At 32.2% G+C, this 19,216-nt stretch overlaps 1 long non-coding RNA gene across 1 annotated transcript; it reads left to right on the forward strand.

Moving 5' to 3' along the window:
• Nucleotides 1-1,180: 1,180 nt before the first annotated feature.
• On the forward strand, nucleotides 1,181-13,787 carry LOC133194652 (uncharacterized). Its single transcript, XR_009722149.1, has 3 exons — nucleotides 1,181-1,279; nucleotides 2,516-2,594; nucleotides 13,468-13,787. It is a non-coding gene; the product is annotated as an uncharacterized LOC133194652 (long non-coding RNA).
• Nucleotides 13,788-19,216: the final 5,429 nt, after the last annotated feature.

A 19,216-nucleotide genomic window follows, 5' to 3' on the forward strand; every position in this document is an offset into this window, starting at 1 on the left:
GATCAAATAAAGAAGACCTGCCATACAAAAAGAAAAAAAAAATATTTGAAAGGCCGTCATGCAGGAATAGTATCTATGTAAGGAATGAAGCTTATTTCAACCTATGTTATACGATATAACATAACTTGGGGCAGTTTACGCTTTATAAACCGCGAAGCAGTTAATAAAAAAGCGTTAATTATCCCAAGTTATGTTATACATGTATCGTATAACATAGGTTAAAATAAGCTTCATTCCTTATAATTTAATTTCAGTGTAGACAATAAGACAATTTTTCCTCCAAGAATGGCTTCAAATTGAGCATATTTTAAAAGTAACGTCAAGCGGAGTAATATGTTTTTGACGTAACTCATTGTGATGTAGGCAACTTATGTTAAACGATATAAACGAAATCTTTTATGCAATCAAATAACATGTTACAACTCAAATTAAAATATTCCAAAATGTTATTCAAGTCCTTATTCAGTACACTTCTTATTGCATAAAGGCTTTTTCTAGTTAAAGCAAAAAAAAAAAAAAAAAAAACAAACAAACAAACAAACAAACAAACAAAACAAAACAAAACCAAAAAAAAAAAAACCAAACAAACAAACAAACAAACAAAACTTTTGAGTTCTACAAATTTAAATAATTTTGTTACACGTTTAATTTGATCGAAAGTAAGGAACAGTGGTTATTCTTAAAAGTTCACTATAGTTTTATTTTGCAATAATTATTGTCAGGCTTCGAATATAAGATTAATAAATCTTTTATAATGCAATTTGGCCATTAGGAACTGAATCCATCAATGAGATGAAAATAATCATATATTCTTTAATGCATTCGTATATGTATTATTTTTCAGGACGTTTTAAAAAAATAAAATATTTTAAATTGCACATGTATTTTGCATGTTTTTTTTCCTAATCTCTATTTAATTGCTAAAAGGGCAATCAAATGAGATGTGTCCTTCTTCATAATGAACATGAGTACTTTTAAATGTTATTCTACAAGATATATTGCATTAAAAAATAACATTCTATGCATTATGTATAATTTCTTAATATTTAGTTACCTTAGACTTTGTTCTCATGGGTAAATTTATCTGCATCTTCTTAAAATAACTCTCATCAAAATGTTTTACCAAAACAATGTCTTTTTTGTTTCCAGAGTAAGTACAACTGTGTATATCTGTATCACTTGGTATATATGCCACTGATAATTTGGTAGATCCAGTCAACATGTAAGAATAATGAAGACACTGGATATCGTTAGATCGTGGAAGCTCCTCGCTTATCAAGTAAGAACATAAATAGATTTTCACGCTGTCAACAGGTTTGAGGCTCCCGAGATACAAGAAAGGTCTGATAGTTGAAACTAGTACAGTTGTTTTCTTTTGAACCAATCCTTGAAAATGAATTTGTAGTATACAATTATGTTTTGAAAAATATTGATTTCTTGTTTCAACTTCGATCTAAAACATTGAAGTAGTAAGGAGAAAACCAATGTATTAATTTTTAAAATAATTTTTATGAATAATTTCATGAAATAAGAACTCAAGAGCGATATTTTTTTTGAAAACTAAAATCTTAAATTCCTTTTTTTCAAAATACACAGATTTTACTTTTAAATTTAAACAATAGGTAGCGTTTTAATGGTTAATTGAAAGAACCAGTATATATCAGTCAATTTAAGATTTTATTTATATCGGAAGTAATGTCTAGGCATGCATGAATAGCGAGCAGAAAAAAAAACGCTATAGAAAAAGACATGTACTCATGCATCATAACATAATGTCAGATGATTTTAATGACAGTATAAAGAAGATGGGCGAACAAGGCGAGCGAAGTGCCTATAGTGCGACAAAAATGAAGACGAAAATTAATCTCAATTATAACTAAAATTTCTTTGATATTTCATCTAACATTTAAGAATACCTTACGTAAAATCTCCACAATTATTTGCCTATGAAATAGCATACACACACTAAAGAGGACAAAAAGGATCATTTTCTCAAAATGTAAAACAGTTTTTCGATATGAGCGGGTCTTTGCTCCATTTTTTTTTTAAAGTTTATCCTCAAAGTTTGCCCAAATATAAACATTTATTGGTTAACAAAAACATGGAGCAAAGACCTACTTAACCTTAAAAATACACTTTTATGACACAACATTCGCATATTTCAGAGAAATACTTGGTCCATTTAGTCAAGGGTCATATAACAAACATGATTTAAATGCTACTATTCTTCAGGAGCTATGTAGCGTAGTGGTTAGCGCGTTAGTCTCAAAGGAGAACGATACTAAGGATTTCTATTGCTAGGGTTCGAACCCCACAAATACCACATAATTTTTTAACTCAAAAATTTTTGTTTATCATAATTTCATAAATTTCAATAATGAGAATTTTACTTTAAATACTAAATTCACGAATTGAATAAGATTTTTACATATATGGAACTATAGGCATTCTGCATGCCTTCTTCACCCATCTCCTTTGTAGTACATTGCAAATACAGTGTACCTCTTTTCCTCAGGTAGTCTGTAGCTGTACGGTACGCACTGGCCCTTTGAAATGGATGATCACTGAGGACTCGTATTGGAAGTGATAAACTGGTATAATTATCTGTGTAGAATATGGCGTCTGTATAATAAGATATTTGATCAAATCAATTCTTTTTTTTCAAATAATGCTTTAGATTCTACTTCATCAACAGAATTAATGGTCTTTTACCAAGCATATGTTATCTTCTAATAATATCTGAAAGACTTAAAACCGTTTTGCAACTTCTCTGTTGATAAAATTCAGAATCTTTACCTTCAATTGTACTTATATTTTGACTATCCTTTGGAGCAAGTCTTATCCATGGTACCCATACGACACGTTTACGAAGTGGGAAATCGTAGGTAAACCATGGGATGCATTGAGAAATATTAGTCCTTGACGAACATTTATGATATTGTTCTAATGGATTGAAACTTTTCCAACTACACAAACCTTTCTCAAAGTCGCAGTCAGCTGAAAAACAAGACAAGGCACGTGCACATGTGTTTTGTGTGGGAAGTGATATTTGAAAATTTTAAAGATGGATTTCTCGCATTGTAAAATAGAAACTGCTCTCTCTCTCTCTCTCTCTCTCTCTCTCTCTCTCTCTCTCTCTCATTGTAGTAGTGACCAATCATGTCAAACCTCGATTTAAGTAGAGGAAAGAAATGACAAGAATCTTTACTTTGTTTTTAGAGTTATTATTTTCATTATTTATTATTAACTAAATTATATGAGGATTCTTCAATCATAACCTGTTAAATCGTATCTGGGTGATTACTCAATTAGAGTATAGACAAATTGGTTTAAGGTCAGACGATACGCTCCTCGAATATGTGTTTTGTATCTCTTCTTCATATAGAAAAGATATAATTATCAATAAGTATCTTCACCTTGTGATTTCAACACTGTTTTAAATTTGCTTTTAAATAGAAATACGCCAAAATTATATTATTGGATATTCCAGTGAATTTCTATAGGATTATATATATGAAACACCATCCTCTGGTATCTTGCACAAATGTCCGGTAAGGTACAACAATTTTTGTGAGTAAAACTTTTTAAAGTAACAATATTTTAATGATAAATTCTTGGGGAAAATAATATATTACTTAGGAAATGATACACAAATGCACTACATGTGATAATGTATTATGACATGAAAGTCTTTTTCCTCCTATATTTTTTCTTTGTTTGTTTGTTTCTCGTTTTATGTCCCTCTCGAGAATTTTTTATTCATATGGAGACACCATGATTTGGCGGTGGAGGGCTGCAAATTTATATCTGTACTCGGCACTCGGGGTCATTGAGCAGTGAATGAACTTTTTCGTGCCAGCACCTACTGGGACACGGGACCTCGGTTTATACGTCTCATCCGAAGGACCGGCCTCCACGTCCCGTATTCTATCTTTGATTGTGTATTATAATTTTGTTAACAAGTCAGAAATAACTGTGGCATAGGAATTGTGAATATTTCAATTGCATTTACATTAATATCAATGATCTCAGTTAGGAGAAAGCTCCGCCCATTAAATTAATAAATCCCAACCACTTGGACTGCTAGGATTGCTTTTTGGGACCTTTCTGACTGCTGGGACCACAATGAACTGCTCTGACACTGCTGTAGGACAACTCTGGGACAGTTGTTGGACTTCATTCGAACTGCTAAGCAGTTCCAGAGCAGTCCTGGAAAATAGTCCCTGGAATTGTTGTGGGACTGCTTTCTGTCATCTTGGTTCGGTTTTACTGTAAAAATTGATCTCCTCTTGTGGCCCCTTCTTATCCACGGAGATACTGATTTGAACAAATTTGAATATACATATGTCAGGAACCTTCGCGAAATTTTTATCTTTTCTTAAATAGCAAAACAATCAAAATAATAATAATGATCACTAGAAAATCTACTATTGCAAGCTGTAGCGTATTTCACCCGAACTGAACCATAAGCTATAAGATTCTTCAAATCTTAAAGAAGTGAGTATTCATAGCCCCACCCCCCTAAAAAAAACACCTCCTACCTATACGTTTGGTAGCTTTGGTCGAACCAAAGTTACGGGAAGCAAATGTAGAGCAAGGTTTACGTCAGCATATGGTTGAAGCAAAATAGTTCCTGAATTTTCCTCTTTAAATCGGGCATTTCTGCATTGGACGGGGTCAAATATTTTTTTAATGACATTATAAAGTATGTGTATACTTTCTTAGTTTAAAGGAACCATGAACACTTCCGGCCTGCTAATCTTTTAGGCTCAGTATTGATGAGGTTTTCACGGAAAAGCGGGAGCGGATCACAGGATTTTCAATAAATAAAAACGATGAAAATTAAATCTAAATAATTCTTATCATTGAATGAAATTATTCATATTCAAGTAATACATTCACCAGAAAACGCAAAATGCTACTGAATACAGCTGGCAATCGCTATTTTGTTTTTTAAAGATAAATTTATTTTAAATATAATAATTATAATTTCTATAGGCAAAACAGATGAAAAATGAATGCTGGCAAAATATCAGATCACATCAATGGAACTTGATTTTATTAATGAAACTCATATCTTCCTTTCAATGGTAAATCTTATATCTTGTATATCTACCTCTACCTCGCTATTCTAGGGGGTGGGGGTTGTGGCCTTGAGAAGAGACTTGTTAATTAACCAACATATACATGTTGTAGTAAGTATGAAGCCATAAAATTTTGAAAACTTTAGGATGAAGAAGTTTTTTTGTGGTATGAAGTTCAAGATCATTTTATTTATAATCTGACATAAAACAAAACTTGCTTTCCTTACAATTCAGAGAGAGATGGGGGTGGAGGGGTGGTAAAGTATTACATTGTCTTTATTTAAAAAAGATAAATAAAACTGCGCTCACAACATATAAACAATCCTTTTTATTTACGAAAAACTCATTGCTATGGAAATAAGAAGTTTGTCCGTCTCTTCTCCATTACAAGAGAAGTTTTACTTTTACACTATGTACTTGTGTGTATTTATCAAGTAGCGTCCCCGTAAACTACAAAAATGAAAATAGAATAGTTTTAAGTGTTTAAGAAACGTTGGTCCTATGTTTTTTGGAAATGCTAAGATATTTGATTTCTTCTTAATCCTATCAAGAAACCGGTAATATAGAAAAGCTTTCATAGGAGAGCCTTTACGTACTCTAGGATTATTACAGAAAAAAAAAAAGAAATTAGGAAGAAAAATAAATTGAATATTATTCACTTCTTAAAAAAAAACTGAGTTATAAACGTTTACATGACTTTTTTTTTTTTTTTTTTTTTTTTTTTGCCAGTTGTTTCAAGAAACTGCAAATACAAATAGTTCAATTTGTATATGAACAACACCACATAATTTTTCAAGATATTCTTAATTTAAGATTATAGTGCCATCAGATGTTCGTAGACAAAAAATCAGCATGCTTTACCAGGGGTTTTGAAAAGATATCAATTGATGAAAATTCTTGTATAATTCAAAGAAAAATATACAAAAAGGAGATGGGCGAACATAACGTGCAGAAAGCCTATAGCTTCAGAAATATAAAAATCATGTTCAGTTTGTGAATTTAATATTTAGAGTAAAGTTCTCATTATTGAAATTTATGAAATTGTGATAAACAAAACTTCTCTGAGGATAATTTTCTCGGAATTTTTTTTTCTTTTATTAAAAAAATTAATGTGGTATTCGTGGGGTTCGAACCCTAGCAATAAAAATCCTGAGTATCATTTTTTTTTTCGAGACTATCACGCTAACCACTAGACCTCACAAGTCCTGACAAACAGTGGCATTTAAATCATGTTTGTGATATGACCCTTGACTTAATGGACTTCAAGTATTTCTCGAAAAGATGCGAATGTTATGTCATAAAAGTATATTTTTTAAGGTATAGTGGGTCATTGCTCCATATTTTTGGTAACCGAAAAATGTATATTTTTATGTAAACTTTGAGAATTAACTTTCAAAAAGGTGGAGCGAAGACCCACTCATATCGAAAAATAGTGTTATAGTATGCGAAAATGAATCTTTTTGCCCGCTTTAGTGTATGTCTAATATTTCACAGGCAAATAATTTCAATCTTTGAGGGATTGTTGCAAATTGTAGAGATCTTACATAAAGTATATTTTAATGTTAGAGGAAATATCAAGGAAAATTTTGATAATATTGAAATTTAATTTTTCATCTTCATGTTTGTCACACTATAGGCTTATCGCTCGTCATGTTCACCCATCTCCTTACTACACATATATTCTAGATGTTTTGTTTATCCAAACTTGTTTTAGAAGAAGTGTTCAATAGCATATATGCACATTAAAATGTTGCACGCAGTTCCTTTAAGTATTGGAACTCTTCAACTCCAGGGAAAAAGACAATAAAGTTCAAACTACGTTGCGTATGTCCTTAAATTATTTTTTCTATTCTGATGGCAACGTTGGTGAAAACTTTCAATGAAATTAGCAAAACTACGAATAGCGTTATTAATTACGATTATTGTTTCTGGAAAGGTTTCAGAAAGATTGTCAAAGCCTTTTACGAGAACATTCAAGGACAAAATCAAGTGTGGAAACATCGCAAAATAGATAACTCGACTGCAGCTTTTTAAGGGGGCCGACTGGGGTTTTCATTGCGCAACACTTCGCGCAGCATAGTAAAATAAAGCGTATTTACTTTTTTAAAGCAACTATTTTTACTTAATTTATAAATATTAATAAATTTAGTCAATCTAAGGTTAAAAAATCTAATTACGTTTATAAATAACTGATTTTTTAAACGATTTTTCAAATGATGGGTAGATAGACGTCGTAATGGCGTGTTTTTGACGTTATGAATAACCGAAGTTCTTTAAGTGGGGTCATTAATTATATCATAAAATAAAAGGTATAAAATAGATGCTCTTGAAATTTAAAATATAGGAAATTGAGAATCTCACAATCATTTTTTATTATTTCTTATGTCAATCTGTGGTATCTATCATGTTTTGTTGTACTCCATAAAAACAGGAAAATATCATTTTTTGACATTTTGAGATGCCCCCTCTGGAAACCAGACGGTAGAATTTTGTGTTTCTTGCATAAAATGTACAATATAGTATTCCCCATCAAATAATTTAATTTGAGCAAAAAGTCTGTAGTAGCATTTGTATAATTTGCTCCGAAGTGCGGTATTTTCCTATATAATCCTATGGTAAATGTACCTGTATTTTGAGATGGTCCCTAAAACATAACCAGACGGTAGATGTTCACTAAACTTGGCATATATACTGAAGTAAGTGTAAGGTACATATGTTATGAAATTAAAGAGTTTCTCTATTATAGTTTTCATACAATAAAACCCCAGCCGGCTCCCTTAAATTAACCGTTCCCTTTGTCCATTCTATTCCATTGTTTTGCAGGAATCACTTTGATAGGCTGCAACAAAAAAGTCATTTAAGTTACACCACAGATTTTACGACATATTACTGGATAAAAAAAAAAACAGAAATTTAAAAAATGTGACTTTCCGTCTGTTGCCATGGCAACATTTACAAATCTGAAAATCCACACGGATAATTACAGTACTAAAAAAATTTGAGTAAAGTTGGTACTAAATTTGCTACGGATGCTTATGATACATCTATAATTTTCTCGACACTTTATATTTATTTTGATGTCCATTCTCGCACCGTGCAGCAGCATTTGTAGAAATCATCGGCAAATTCACTTCGCACAGATTCAAGGAATCATGATCTGCATTAGTGTTGCAAGTTTGCGGCCGATTTGATTCTTTGCATTGATGACATCCTCCATGGCCTGCATTGATCAGAACTTAAAATCAACAAATCAAACCAATGAGAAATATATTAGACATTTTACCTTTGAGAAGCAGGTAAATGCGGATCTCTTTATACCCTTCTCATGTGTAACAAGGAGTATAATTACCCATTATATAATATTTTTATATTTTTTTAGACCCTCTTCCTTCCGTCTATGTAATGAAATAAAGCTATTCCGCCTCATATACATCCAGAGAAATTAAGAAAAAAAACTTTAAAAGAACTGGTACTACTTGCAAGGTCAGTGAAATAGGGGTAAACTTAGTAACCCATGGCCGTAGGAAGGGGGGGGGGGCGTGTCCCCCCCCCCCCCCAATAATTTTGCCGATATATAAATTACTATAGAAAACTTAGATACTATATGCTTGTGCCTCCTCAATAAAAACGTCTGATGAGCTTTTTTTTTTTTTTTTGCTTGTCAAGAAATTTTGGTAGTTGATAGTGCCCCATCAACTGAAAATGTATGGCTGTGCCCCCCCCCCCCAAACTGAAATTGCTTCCTACGGGCCTGTAACCTTCAAACAGTAACAGGGAGTGAAAAGTCAGCTTCGAATCTATATACCAATCTCATCTTCCAAAGAATATGGTCACAAACACAATTACATGTACTAGCTGTGTTTGAACACTGACTTCCAGTGGTTTAAAATTAAAGCAACTGTTTACGTGCACATACAGTTAAGACCATTTCGGACACATACACCACAGGTACTTGTGGACAAGAACCCCCCTCCCCCCCCCCCCCCATTCAACCCCAGGGCTTGTTGGACATTTTTTCACAAATTACATGTATATCTATTGCATTTATTCATCATGTGTACCATAGGAAAAATCGTGAAAACCCCAAAATAATCGTTCCACACAAAAATACCCCACTATACATTTTTGTGTGGAACGATTATTTTGGGGTCTTCACGATTTTTTCCTATGGTACACGTGATGAATAAGTGCAATAAATATAATTTTTGAAAAAATGTCCAACAAACATCGGGGTTGAATTGGGGGGGGGGGGGGGGGGGGGGTTCTGTCCACAAGTACCTGTGGCATACATACAATTCTTTAAAGCATACATGAGGGTGTCATGGTCATTCAATAAATTCTAGTTTCACCCCATATGAGAGTCCCAATGAATTCTAAGGAATAATATATACTGAGTCAGACATGCATAAGAAACATCCTACTTCTAGAGAAAAAAAATCACATATAAAGTATTTATACTTTAAAAGTAGAGGACATCTTCAATTTTGCAAAGTCGGTAAAACTGTTGAATTATATTCATCATGTTACCCGAACAAAGACTGAGCCTATTAAACAGATATCTTAAACTTCACGTAAGAGTTCGGTTTTTTTTTTCAAAATAAGTATTGCAGCAATGTTCCGAATTCTCCTTAAGTGATGCCAAGGCTTCCTGAGAATGATTGTAAGCACACAGTGACTGCTTCCAGCCAATGCTTTGGCATCCGTATCCGGTGTACTACACTGCCGTTGCTATAGATTTGCGATACATAAATTACACTCTATTTAAATGATACAATGTAGTATACTTTATGAAAATTGATGTTTCAGTTAAAACTTCGAATTATTAAGTCAAGTTTCAAGTTTCTTTATTTCCTTAAGCCAACTGGCTCCTCAGAATAATAATACAATCATTTTCGAGATTATCACTTAATAGTCATGTTTTAACGACTCTCTTCCTGTAGAAACCATACTGACTCAACTACCATGCCCACCTTTGGCCAAGCATCGGTCTGGTGTCCATTTTTTTTTAATGCAAGTTTGTGTACACACGCTGCAACTAATTGCATAATATAAAACAATCCTGTATTGAAGAACAAAAGCGATTTCTCATTCAAATTATCAAGACAAGTCAAACTTGGTAGATCCCTGTTTTCGAAGCATTTGATCAATTGCTTCTATGCCAGTATTGAATAATTTTTGCATTAAATGTTCTAGAAAAACAGGTACATTACCGAATTTAAGAAAATCTTATTAGGTTAATACAATAAACTGATAAATATTCTATCCGTGAGTATAATGTTTTTGTAACAAGTGTATGCATGATTGTTTTCTACAATGACACTAAGATTTGAACTCGCGCAAGAGCAAATCATAGAAAACGAAAGTGTGATTACAAAATAATACGTAAATCAAAACTTTTAGTGTGTTGTTGATCCAGATCGAGTTGATATATTTAAATATTGAGTTAAACGTTAGTTGATTTTTAAATAAAATTACGACATCCACACAAGCCACGATTAATATTATTGAATTTCTGAAAGTCGCAAAATTTGGTATTACAGGATACAAAAATATGAAAGGCAAGCAGATGCGAAGATACTAACCAAGACAAATCACAAGCGAGGATGTTCACCTAACAGGCACGTAGTATCGATTTTGAAAGGGGGGCAGCTGGAAAAGAAATACAACTTACCTGAATAGTCTTGGACAGATAAAAAAAAATAAAGAAATAAAAATGGAAATAGGATAAATTTCCAAAAGTCGAAAATCCTATTTCGTTGGGGGGGGGGGGGGGGGGTTCAAACTTTTTTATCATAATTTTTTTTTCTTAAGATTAACATGACCGGATTTCACTACACTGCAAAGTCCGGGGAAGGGGGCAAACGGCCTTTCAATGAACATTTTCATAGTAAATGAACAGTAAAAATTTAGATTTCAGAAAAGGGGCAGACCCCCCCCCCTTTTTTTTTCCCAGATGCTACGCGCCTAGCTGCCTAAAAATTGTTTCGGAGATGATTGATTTGATTTTAATAAAGCACATTACGAAAATAAAATCATAAAAGGTAGAGTTTTTTTAAATACTTTTTATTTTAAGGGGAAAAATCAGTTAAATCAAGAAGAAATGTTATTGAAACGCTTAACTTAGAATCTTAGAATTTTAAAAGGCATATTTCAATAATAATTCTGATCCACCAAATAGCAACAGTAGAGGGCGCTGGATTCGATAGTGAACTAGAGTGTGCCAAGGAACACGTGTCGCCTGCTTTATAGCATCATTAAAGAAGGATGGCCAGTAAATTATTTGCTACTAGCATTATTATGACTTATAACAGCAAAGAAAAAAATCCACAAATATTAAGACCGATAAAATAGCATTTATCATATAAAATCTGACATTCACATAGAAATATGATTCCCCAACCTTTAAAGCTAGAGTTAATAATAATTGATAATTGAAATTACATATTAGAAATATTCATTTAAAAACAAGATACATGTAAATACATGTATGTGTTTAATCCATCTTTCCTCCAGAAGCAATCTCAGTCTTTCTTTCTGTGTATCCATCTGTCACACCCTATATCTTGAGAACTATAAGAGGTATGTATTTGATATTTTGCACACATATTGCTTTGCACTTTGGCTTTTGTAAAGTACCATCATTAAGATGTTTGCAGAACTACAGTTGGTGATTATCATTTCTCTAAAGTTTCAGTAATTTTGTCCAGGTCATTTTCGAGAAAATTACAGGACGGACTCATTAGCAATTTATTACAAAATTGGTCACGTGACATCAGCTTTTCTTCAATTAATCGTATTTTCCGTCTATCCATTTCCATTTTTTTGTCTATTTTTTTAACAGGAGGCGAGGACCACTTCTTTAAAGTTTCAAAAAGATTTGTTTAAAAGCAGCCGGGAAAATGAATTTACAAAGTACCACTTTTTATCATTTTCCGCGGCAACAGTCGCCATTTTGAAAATTTTGAAAAAAAGATTCCACATCTTTTTTTAGTGATCATTATGACAGTAGAGTTTCATCGAGATTGACAGAGCCATCTTTGAGAAATTGTGCCTACAGATTTTTTAGTCGAATAATAGCAATATCCCCCCGACTTCCTCCGGGTTGACATAATAATAAATCGCATGTCATACAAGCAACAAAATGCGATATTTAAATTAATAAATTTTATAAGAAAAAAAGTAGTTTTAAGTATATACAATAATTAGTATTGAATGCATTATCTTTATTTAGCCCAGTAGCTCAAATACCGATGGTATTCCTTTTTAATATTTCTACCGACTGAAACCAAAAAAAAAGTTGATCAGCATGGAGTAAGGGTATCCAAGATCTGAGGTGTATAATGAAGTGCTTTCTTTTGAGTTATTGATTTTATTAAATATACTCTCTTTTTGGTGCATATGTCAATAAACTAGATATGAGATATTTTTAACTCTACATGTCCACATATTCCAATCTTTGATCTCTGACCCTTTGAATTTTCCCAGGGCTGCATTAGTGTCCAGTTTTAATTTTTCTATATTCTTTTTATTCCCAGTCAGGATAAGTCCAAAGCGTTCGGCTTTTTTTTTCCGTCATGCATGTGATGTTTCAATCTATGGCATTTGAATAGGATGCTTGTTGGTTGCTTGTTGCATTCTTGCAACAGAAAGTTGCTAAATTTACTGTGCATTATTAGGTATGAAGGTCATTTTGCAAATACTTGACGTGTAAATTAATGTATATTATTGTGCAAAAATACACTTGCCATTATTTTTTTTTTTACCAAGCTTGCATCTACTGGTATATCGAATCATTCAAACATATTTACTACTTTTTCCTTTTGCCCGCAATGGTTCGAACCCCACTGCGGGGCGTGGAGACTGGTCTCTTTCATGAGACCTTATAAACCAAAGTCCTGTGTTGCAGTGGGTACTGGACCGAAAAAGATCCCCCACTGCTTAAAGGCCGTAAGTACCGAGTACAGGTCAAAATTTGCAGCCCTCAACCGGCAAGTGGTGGCGTCTCAATATGAATGAAAAAATCTCAAAAGGACGATTAACAAACAAACATACAAAAATACTTTTTTTTTCTTTTAGGTAAATCTTTTCCGATTTATCAATGTTTTTAATTATTTTGTGAGTCCCTAAATGCTTCACTATCGGAAATTTATATTTAATCGAGTCGACAGTAGGGTACGAAAATTCACTGTATTGCAAAAAGCTCATTGGGTATACATGTATTTCTGTAAAAAAAAAAAAAAAAAAAAAAAAAAAAAAACAAACAAACAAACAAACAAACAAACAAGGTACCTTAAAGCAATATGGCTGAATATGGTGAGTGGGTACGAATAAATGTATTGTATACATGAGAATTCAAGACTCTTTTAATTTGATATAATTACAGATGGAATATTTCGGCTCACTGAAATCAAAAGCTGAGACATTTACCTACCTAGATGTCTTCCTAACACATGACTGATGATTAACGTTTGGAGAAACACCATACAAAGGAGCAACGCTTCCATTTCTCTGTGAAAATCCTTATTTTTCTTCTTTTTAGTTGCTGAGCTCAGTATTAGAAAATTTGAATATGAATATATTTTCAATAAGTACCTGTATTACTAAAAATTAATTTGAACTGATTAATTATAACTTCATTTACATTATATCAAATGTCTATGGCAATGACATTAATATAACTGATAATAATTTACTTAGCTTTTCCTATTTCTTACTTCTACTTTGTACAAATATTTATCTAGAAATAAATATAAGCAATGAATTTTATTGAAATTCATTTTTTTTGTTTGTCAATGATTGCATCTATTGCGATAAACATACACATCTTAAAGAACATTTATTTTGTTTTCTGTGATGGCTGTATCTGTTCCCGTCTTATCAGACAAACAAACCCTTCTATTGTTGAAATAACACATTGAAAGTTGGGAATCTAAAATTTATTAAACACTACCCCCCCCCCCTAAATAAAATAGAGAAAGAGCGCTAAATACTTAAGTATCAATGTTGTTGTTAATTACCAGCAGAATGAATACGTTTTCATTTTATCCTTTATAAATGTAAATGAAGAGTCAACATTTTCCAACTTAATCATGTACATCTACATAGTTTAATTTCTATTCAATTTTAAAAGCCTTAGGAACACTTACCTATACATCCGAGCCAATGAAAAGATGCAGACATACTAGGTGATAATTGAGAGTTTTAGCTTATTGAATGCAATAATTTTCACGTTGAAATCTCATCATGATATTTATTTTCGCCTAAGGCAGTATTCTAAAATGTGTTTATTTATCGTAACGAGTTGGTATCTTAATCTCTATACTGAAGGTTGTGGCAATCATTATAACAAGATTTATTAGCGTGATGCCCCCGTATGACACTAATGGCTAAGGTTAAAGTTGCTCAAATGCTAGACAAACTTCAAGGTGAAGGTCGAGAGATAAAAAAAAAATGGAACCCAAAAAAAAGGTCTTGTCATAAGGAATACACCTGTGAAATATAAAAGCCCATGCACCAATTATTCAAAAGTTATGGCCAAGGTTAAAGTTTTTCAGAAGTAGGTCAAACTCCAAAGTCAAGGTCAAAATTAATCGGGCCCATTGAAAGGACTTGTCACTAGGCATACACCTGTGAAATATAAAAGCCCTGGCACCAACCATTCAAACGTTATGGCCAAGGTTAAAGTTTTTCAAAAGAATGCCAAATTTCAAGATCAAGATAAATAAATGGAGCCCAGGTTAAAATCTTGTCATTATGAATACACCTGTGAAATAAAAAGGCCTAGCACCGACCATTTAAAAGTTATGGCCAAGGTTAATTTTTTTTTGAAAGTCAAACATCAAGGTCAAAGGGTCACATTTGCTGGTATTCAAGGGAAAGTCCTGTCACAGAGAATATGCATGTAAAAGATGACAGCCCTAGCTCCTACATCAAAAGTTATGGCCAGGGATAAAGTTTTTCAAAAGTAGGTCAAACTTTAAGGTCAAATGGTCAAAATTGTTGGTACCCAAGACAAGGTCTTGACAATAGAAATACACATATATAATATGAAAGCCCTAGCTCTAGCCATTCAAAACTTGTTACCATGCAAGGATAATGTTTTTTTTCAAAAAATAGGTCAAACTCAAAGGTCAAGGTTAATGCTTTTGTGGACAAACAAACAATCAGATTAACAGACAAAAGGACAGACGGATTGACATAGTAAAACTATATGCCCCGAATCTTCGATAACGGGGGTATAAAAATAAAAACTCCCTTAGAGCGTTATAAGATTTAAGTAAAGATTCGTATAGGAACGAATTATCAAAGGTATAACGATACAAATTGTTAGGAAGTCTGAAACAAACAATGACGCATGAATCCAGTAGAAAAAGGATCAGGTGCCTAGGGAGAGAAAGGATCTACTTACGGCACACAACAGTCATAAGTCCTCTTTATTGATCGAGTGAGCAAAGCAAAGTACACCTTTGTTATGATAAGTAATGGATAGAAGCCTAACAGTTTGTTTGAAATGATACGGATTTAAAAAAAAGGACAAGTGATAGGTTAAATTACAAACAGGGTAATTAAGATTAACATAGCGATTGTGAAATGCTAAAATTTTACAATATTGTTGATATTCCTGTAACATTAACTTATTTGATAGAACTCAGAGCATACGTATCGAATCAATTGGGAGACAAACATCATATACTGCTGATAGTTGAAATGAGTGCAAAAAATTTATCCGTATCATCTCTTAAAAAATAAGATGAAATACATAGCAAAATAATCTGTTTCTCATTGGTTTTATGTTTATGCATCTTTGCTTCGAGTTTAAGGAAAAAATACCCATCAATTTCCTTGTTTTTGTTACTGTTAATTTTACAGAGTGTGATCCGACTTTCCAGATCACCACACTGTGGTTTTCTGAATCCATATCACCCCTCTCTGAAACTGATGACGTAGTACACAAATAAATGACGTTTTTATTCTCGCGCATCAAAAAGTTCCTTGACAAAATGGTTTAATGGATAAAAGTTATATAATTGATCCAAAAAAGTTTTCCTTTTATTATACTTTGCTAGTTATAAAGGGGTATATAATAAATTTATCATTATAACAGTAACTTGATCCGAAGAGCCGTATCACGTCTCGTTGACAGGCGCGGATCATCAGATCAAACGAGACGCGAAGCGTCGAGTTTGATCTGATGATCCGCGCCTGTCAAGGAGACGTGATACGGCTCCTCGGATCAAGTTACTGTTATAATAATATATATATATCACATATTTTAAATATTATCAGTTAAGGTTAAAATAAATATCTTTGAATATACATTTTTGAATGTGAATTTCTATTTTGTTTTCTCTCTTTTAAAATGTGATTTTTTTTTTCTTGGAAAGGTGATTTTTTTTATAACCGAGATATTTAAAAAGAAAAATGTCTAAAAGACTCACCATTTGTCGCACATAAAACTATTATCTTAAAGTGGCAAGGTTTTATGTAGCTATATATATAGAATAATGTCGTAAAAATTCGTAACACCTACCTTAAATGTAAAAGAACATTAGTTCATGATTATTTTCTCAACGCTCAAGTCAAACAAAACCTGACTGACATTACAAAATTGATAGAAGAAAATTTAATTGCAATAAGCAAAGGCATAATGTTTGATATTAACTTATGCTAATATCCTTTGGTATTTTATACTAAATTGCACTTCATATTAAGCAATTAATGTAAATGACTCTTTCGATCTTGTTTATTATATGGAGCTTGATTAACTTAGCAATCTAGGAAAGATCCTTTGTACTGAAAACTAACATTTTCAAAGTACGTGTGGCTTAAATTCAAACATTTTTGATATAGTAGCACGTTTAAAGTGTCAAATTCAGTAAAATTGAGTGCACAACAAATCTATATGGGCTGAATACTCAGCATATTCAGACATAATTTCCATGCTTTAGTATCAGTAAGTTAGAGCGGAACGTGCTATAATTTATGACCTTGTCCTGTACTTGAAGTGGCACCCCTTTGCTTTTAATCAATAAAATTATCAGTTACAAAAAAATCCATCTTGTAAAAAATGAGTATTTTATTATTTTTCTACAAGAAATACACCTTACTTACACAGTATTTATTGATGATATTAGTATTTAAATTTTTGCTTTCAAAAATTGCTTGTCATCAGAACCTCAATGCAATCTTCTTTAAATTATCACTGCTTAGGTTTTTATTATCATTATTGTTATTATTTTTTGAATTTTTTTCTTGGTAAATCCTTTTCTACTTTAAGTGGTCTGAATTAATATCAGAATATTTTATACATGATGGATATCTAAAGTTAGAAAATTAAGCCATAATATGGGTCGGATACATTATTTTTGGCATATTCTATGCCAATAAGTTTCAAAATATATAATTCTCTTAAATAGTATTGATACTGGTTACGTCATTAATGCTTTCATATTTATCCCGTGTTCATTAAAAAAATCCATTAGTTATATATTTAAAGGAAGATGATACAAAGAAACTTTTATCAAAAAATCTGAAAGTAAAAACTTGAGTCATCTTTACATAAGTACAATAAACAAATATAATCTAATAGTTTTTAATTTTTTATTCAAAGTTTCACAATATTGGGATTTAAAGTGGCAAAAATTCGTATTGAGAAATAAGGATGTTGCTGATAGGTAGATAGGTTGATATTTTAGAAATTTGTTCTTTATTTTTATTTTTTGCATAATGTACAACAAAATAGGCCCAAAAATTTAAACCAAACCAGCATCTACTTGTCATGATCGGGCAAACAGAAAAATCCGTAGATAATTTACTGTCAAAATAATGACCTAACAGTTTGTATGAAAAAGACAACATTCAACTTTTTTTTTTCTAGTTAGTAATAAGACATCCAAATATAACGCAGATATGTAAGACTCTGTGGTGTCTTTTATTTCGAGTTCAAAGAATTTTATTGAATCAACGTAGAATGAAAATGAACAAGCATTCTGAGAGTATTGCATTAGCAATACTAGTCCCCTACCGGCAAGCGTAATCTGGTTCCCATTAAAATTGAATTCCGTAATTCCGTTAAAAAATCGTTGAAGCATAACATAATGCAAACCTGATCTATAACTCATCAAGGTAGACTCACATTCCAAATATCAGCTCAATATCTATCTGCAAATATTTAGGAAAAAAGTGCGGAAAACCCTTAAAATTAAAAAGGCCGTAATTGCCTTAAAAATCATTGAAGCGGAACAAAATCTAGACTTGATCTGTAACTAACCAAAATACGCCCACATAAATGTACCAAAAAATCTGCTCAATAACAGCAAGCTTTTAGAAAAAAAAAGTTCGGAAACCGTTAAAAATTAAAAACGCCGTTATTCTCCTAAGAAATCATTGAAACGGAACAAAGTCCAACTTCATCTGTAACTAACCAAGATGCACTCACATACCAAAAGTCAGCTCGATATCTCAAAGGAAAAAGTGCGGAAAGCCAAGTGGGACAGACTGAGACAGGCGGAGATACAAACATACAGACAGCTAGACGGACAGACGGACAGACGAGGAGGAAACCTTAAGTCCCCTACGGTTTCACCGGTAGGGAACTAATAATACTAATTGATAAAACGTGGCCGATATATCGAAATGTCGAATTGAAGGCCACACAGCAAGATAGTTTTTTTTCCTGTAGAAGTTTTTGATTAAACTCTGTTTATATGACCACAAAAATAGGAAAAGAATATGTCTGTTAATAATGGGGCGCAACTAGTACCACTGGAATTTTATTGTTGGACAACTTGACATCCTAAAACTACATAGATATTGTAATCAGAATCTCAAAAATCTATTTAATACAACTTTGTAGTATTTGTGTGTATAATCAGAATATTTTTAACAAAACAATTTTGGAGATGACCAATGACAGGTTTATAAATTCATGAGCTCTATTCTTATGATAAAAGTAGCTGTCAACGATGTCAAAAAAGCATGCTCTTTAATTTATAGCGGAGAAAGGTTGTAAGTATTAAAAGTACAACATTTTTATGCTAATGATTTTGTTGAGTTTTGTGATTTCATTTTTTCTAAAAGTTTTTTTTTTGGAGTTCATAAGTATCTACTTCTCTCGAATATGTTGTTGTACT

The sequence above is a fragment of the Saccostrea echinata genome, unplaced genomic scaffold (genome assembly GCF_033153115.1).
Source record: "Saccostrea echinata isolate AGI-Se365-2 ecotype Australia unplaced genomic scaffold, CSIRO_AGI_Sech_v1 ptg000029l, whole genome shotgun sequence".
NCBI lineage: Eukaryota > Metazoa > Mollusca > Bivalvia > Ostreida > Ostreidae > Saccostrea > Saccostrea echinata.